This window comes from Petromyzon marinus, chromosome 23, assembly GCF_048934315.1.
Source record: "Petromyzon marinus isolate PM22_M1 ecotype Great Lakes invasive population chromosome 23, UKy_Petmar_22M1.pri1.0, whole genome shotgun sequence".
Classification (NCBI taxonomy): domain Eukaryota; kingdom Metazoa; phylum Chordata; class Hyperoartia; order Petromyzontiformes; family Petromyzontidae; genus Petromyzon; species Petromyzon marinus.
The window spans coordinates 9,432,867-9,438,775 of NC_133689.1; the positions used below are offsets into that span (position 1 = coordinate 9,432,867).

General features: G+C 46.3%; 1 pseudogene; it reads left to right on the top strand.

Annotated features, from left to right (window-relative positions):
• The first annotated feature begins 1,430 nt into the window (after positions 1–1,430).
• Positions 1,431–5,647, top strand: LOC142925657 (uncharacterized; annotated as a pseudogene).
• The last annotated feature ends 262 nt before the right edge of the window (positions 5,648–5,909 follow it).

Genomic DNA, 5,909 nt, shown 5'->3' on the forward strand with positions numbered 1-5,909 from the left:
AAGAAAAAAAACTATTACCAAATATTAACTGTGGATTGTCACCATCATCCATTGTGTATCCACTGCTGGACGAATTCTTTCCCATGCCATCATCATCCTTCCCAATCCCACAACATTTACCACATGAACTGATCTAATCATTCAATCTTCATGGTAGTCATCCTCTAAAGGCACATTCCATGCCACCTTCTTCTTCGAATCCAAAAGTTCCATTATCGCATATGGTTGGCTGCTCAGGTTGTATTTCTCCTTCACATACTTCAACATTTATTGTTTCTTCACTTAATTTAATCCATAAATGATGGCAAGTGGCAGCCTCTTCTGGGTAAATAAATGTTAAGAATTTGGGGTGCTCTTGCTTTTTTTTCTGTTCCCTCTATTATTTGCCATTCACTGTGTTTGTAGGTAATATCTTATAATAGTATTTGTACTTGTTGTGTCCTTACATTAGGGCCTGTATGTATAATGGAATTATTTCACACCGTATGTAGCTAACCGTGCTAATCGGAGGTGCAGAGGAAGGACAATAAACTATACACAAAAAAGCAGTTCTCAGATCTAAAAGTGAGTTTTCAATCTAGATTTAAAAGTGCAAAACTTCAGCGGCTTCCTAATATCGGAAGGAATACTAGTCCAAACGGCCGCAGAAGTGCAATTGAAAGTGCGCGATGCAGTGAAGTGTCTTTGTTCGATGGCTAGCCAAAAGCCGCTGCTGTGAGGATGACCGGAGTTCACGTGACCATTTATGCTCATTGACAAAGATCAGCTGGATATTATGGTTCACTTGTGGCAAGCACTTTGTGTGTAATTAGTGCAACTTAGTAACGTATTCGTCCGGCAACTGGCCTGCTTAAGTTATTAACCTGCTGACAACCTGATTTAAAGCTTTCGTGACTGCAGTGATTCGTATTCTTGGTTCTTTCGGTAAAGTCACGTTGAAGGGAAATAATAAAATAATAATAAAAATATAAAACAATTAAATTCTACTTTACCGAAAGAACCAAGAATATGCTGACAACCTGTTGGTGTTACTCTTTGTTAATTTTCGGTAAAGTCACGTATAAATAAGAAATAATAAAATAACATAATAGCGTACGACGTTTCAGTTGCAACACAAGCAGCCATCATCTGGGATACACGTGGACTCTTCCTTTTGGCCATGTTGCTATATACAGAAGACGATTATCCGGGGGGGAAGGGGGCATTATTTTTTTCATAAACGCTAGATAATCACATCATTATTTAAAATAGCTTATTATTGCACATTCTTGTATAATGTGTTCTTAGGTTTAGTGTATGTTTTTTTGTGTTTAAAATGTGTTTAATATATGAAATTGGCAGAAATAAACATACAAATAGACGAAAAAAATCCTCCTTTAAAAAGTTACTGTATTTATTGTACCATACTCACCGCTCCAATCGTGAAGACTATGCATGGGGTAATGTATGCAGTGCTATACTACACTCTTGTTTCAACACAATCATGGTGTTTGACAAATCACCGGACTGGTGCAGACTTTAGACTGGTGAATTGCACCCAACTTTTCGCTGGATCGCACTGTTTATTTACTGTTTTTTTATTGCTGTAGTTATTATTACTACTAATATAAACACCTAACTTTATCTGTGATGAACGCTGCACTTCCCGTCGATTTCATGAAGGGGGCGTTGCAGACCTACACGCCCCGTGCATGAACAATCGAGGGGCAGGGACAGACGTTCGATTATGTTGGAATCGATCTGCAGATGGCGGTCTTCTCGGACGGCCAGCAGCTCTATGTCGCCTTATCTCGATCCCGCAATCCCAAACAGGTGAAAAGTCCGCATCCAACCGAATCCCCAGCAAGGACATCTACTGAACGACGGAAAAAATTGACATAAAATGTCGTTTTCAATTAAGTCTTCCAGATGTAAAATTATATTAATAATATAAACGCCCAACTTTATCTGTGATCAACATGATGCACGCTTGAGAGAGAGTAAACGAGGCGATTCGGTGTTGATTCTCAGAAACGATTCCCAGAATCGACTTGGCCCCCACCGACACGACTTTGCCATTTGTTTTGCGACGGCAATTTCCCATTCTCCCCGTATACGCTATCACAATCAAGTCGCAGGAACAGACGTTCGATTACGTTGGTAAGCGCACAACTTTATCAGTCTATGATGAACATGATGAACGATTGAGAGAGAGAGAGAAGAGCGAGGAGAGGCCAAGGAGAGGCGGCCCAATCTTCTCTCTCTATTTTCCTTCATAATGTTCCTTAAAACATTTTTTCACTTCCAGTAACAAATTATGGACGAGCACGAAGATCCCGTCGCAAAAAAAGCGTCGAAAGGCAAACAAATGAAAGCAAAGATGGTTGGCCATGCAAAGTTAGGAGTCGCTCGAGAGAATTCGTGCAGCACATTGTGAACCTCAACAACGTTGCATCAATCGACAAACTGCTGAGCAATCACAGTCGCGGCGTGCAGCTGTCATTCAGAGTCAGCGTTTAGTTCCAGAGCATCAGAGACAAGCGATCTGCAATGAAGCCATTAATTTCGACGACACTCGAGTAGAGGTGCACAATTGCAGTCCACTGAACATCATCTGCCAGTTCTGCGGCTCGAGGAACTTCATCTCAGAATGTCCTGTTGATCGGAAATTCACTTCGTGCTGCCATAAGGGCAAATTCAAGTTGCCAAAGCCAAAGGACATCAACGGAGTTTATCTGGAATATCCTGAGTTTCTTTGCGTATTGCTGACTGACCCAACTCATCCGAATCATGCTAACTTCCGCGATCACATTGATTTGCTAGGACGAGGCCCATATGTCTTCAAGGTCTACAGCCAGACATATCACCGCACATCTCACCTGCAGCCGCTTGATAATCAAGCACCACAGTATGCGCAGCTGTACGTGCTTGACAGCACGCAAGCAACGGAGATCCATCAAGAGCACACCGTGAATGCTCAGTGTCGTCAACCTATCCTGGACGAAATTGATCGCTTTTTCCACTGGCACATCAGATTCGCCAACAGCTACCAGTTGATGCGCGAAGTCGAAGCAAGAGAAGTTGACCGCGCACTTCAAGCGGGAGAAGAAATTCCGTTGGTCAGCATGGTGCTGAGACGTGATCGTCAGTCAGATCAACAACAATACAACTCACCAACATCAAACGAAGTCGCGATGGCCTTTGTAAATGAGGATGGTGAGCCGATGTTCGAGCGTCACATTCGCATCTACCCGAGGAATCCACAGAATCCCAATCAGCAGTTCATCAACCTCAATATTTTGAGTCCCAACATGGATCCCATGACGTACGCAATTCTGTATTCGTACGGTGAGCCCGGATGGCAACTGAACTGGCAGTGTGAAGCTAACGAGGGAGCACAATTGAATAGAGTTTGGAACAACGTCAGCATGCTTCAGTGTAAAGCAGCTCAAACGGCGATTCGAGGCAACTTCAATCCAGAAATGAGTGCCGAAAACCTGACAACAATGGTTGGCAGATTCGTCCCTGCAATTCGAGGCCAAAAATCTCAAGTACAACCATCAACATCAGCAGCGACTTTGAGCAGAGTAGTACCAAGGTCTCGCAAACCACGTCGCAAACTTAGCCCAAAACGAAAACATTGCAGCTGGCATTGCAGTCATCCTCCCTTTGAGCTTCAAGGGATCACCGAGAAGCATGCGCGAGCGATGCTGCGACGCAATGTCGATCTTTGCGAGATGGGGTGCACCCGACCTCTTCATAACATTCACCGCAAATCCGAGCTGGCCAGAAATCACCGACAACCTTCGTCCGGGCGAGCAGCCATCAACTCGACCCGACAAGGTCGCGCGTGTATTCAAAATCAAGTTGGACGCTCTGATCGACGATCTGACCAAACACGGCGTGCTTGGAGAATCGAAGGCACACGTCTACACCATCGAGTTCCAGAAGTGAGGCCTTCCGCACGCCCACATCTTGGTGACTCTGCGAACTCAGGAAAAGTTCACAACTGCCGAACAGATCGACCAGTTTGTGTGAGCCGAAATTCCAATGTGGGACCATCCACGACTGCGCAGGATTGTCACGAGATGCGTGATGCACGGCCCGTGCGGCGCTGCAAACCTTCGCGCCCCCTGATTGAACGACGGAAAGTGTAGCAAGGAGTTCCCAAAAATGTTCAACAACACCATAATCCCGAATGTGAACAGCTACCCACTCTACCATCGTCGATACGCTGAGCAGGCAGAAGTCAGAGGCGTTTCGGTGGACAATCGATATGTCGTGCAGTACAACTCCTACTTGAAGCTCAAGTACAATGCGCACATCAACGTGTAAGTGTGCACTTCCCTTCAAGCCATCAAGTACATCTATAAATACATCTTCAAGGGATTAGATTGCGCCAACATTGCTCTAACTTCGAATGGACAGCCGGAACTGCGCTACAATGAAATCACCAATTTCATCAATTGCCGGTATGTGAGCGCTCCAGAGGCGATGTGGCGGCTCCTCGAGTTGAAGATGCATGATCGCTCGTGCACAGTGATGAGACTGCCAGTCCATCTGCCCAACCAACAGATGATAATGTTTGAAGCTGGACACGAGGAGGAAGCTCTGCTCGCACAAAGCTGGAATCGTGGTTCTTACTGAACGGAAGCAATCAAGATGCACGTCAGTGGCTCTACACGAACGCAGACGTAGGGCTGTGGGATGTCCGAGGCAATTGCCAGAAGCAGCAGAGAGGAGCCGACAAGATCGTGTCCCACATGTACATGGTCAGCGTCAAAGACGAAGAACGTTTCTATCTTCGAATGCTGCTGTTGCATGTTCGAGGTGCGACCAGCTTTGAGTCGCTGCGGACCGTCGACGGAATGGTGTGCGAGAGCTTCAAGGCAGCAGCTTCAGCGTGAGGTCTTCGTGATTTGGACGACGAGTGGGATCGCTGCTTTACGGATACCGGCACCTACATGATTCCGAAGCAGTTGCGCGAGATGTTTGCTTTCATCTGCTGCTTCTCTCAGCCCGCATCACCTCACAGGCTGTGGGAGAACCACAAATTGGATTTAACTTTTGACTACATGCGAGAGATGCCGACGACACCACGATCAACAAAGCCCTTCACGACATCAACAGCGTTCTGCAGCAGCACGGATTCTCTTGCAAAGTAATTGGCTTGCCAAAACCAAAGGGATACCCACCGGAAGAAGATGTGTATGACCAAGTTGAGGAAGCAAACGAGGGCGCACGACGTCTCGCGATGCTCAACGAGAAGCAGCTCGACGCGTTTAACAAGATCATCATGGCTGTCGATCACGAGAATGTGACGAAGCAATGCTTATATCTGGACGGTCCCGGAGGTTCGGGCAAAACCTTCCATAACACAACTCTCATGGCGTAAATCCGGGGTCGAGGACAAATTGTACTGCCATTTGCAACAACAGGCATTTCCAGATTAAAGCTTCCAGTTCCCTTGCTCGACACTTCAGTCTCTTCCATGCGGCCTGCATCGCCGCAAGCCGAAGTTCCGCGCAAAGCTTCGCTCATCATCATCGTCGAAATTACTATGCTGCCGAAGGACGGACTTTGCTACATCGACAAGCTCTTGCGCGAGGTGATGGGCAACGAGAAACCATTCGGCTGCAAAGTCTTCATTGTAGGCGGCGACTTCTGACAAAATCTTTCCATTGTGCCGCGAGGAACGTGAACAGACATCGTTGAGTGCTGTATCAAGGCAAGCCGGTTGTGGAAGAACTTCACACAGCTCATGCTTATGACAAACATGCACAGCGAGGGACAAAATGTGCACAACGAATGGCTGCTTAAAGTTGGAACAGGCAGCTTGCCCCCAGTGCTGGGAATCTTCGAAGAGGGAACAATTCAAATCCCGGAGCAGATGGTGGCAACGGATGGATCTCATCGAATCCATCTTCGGC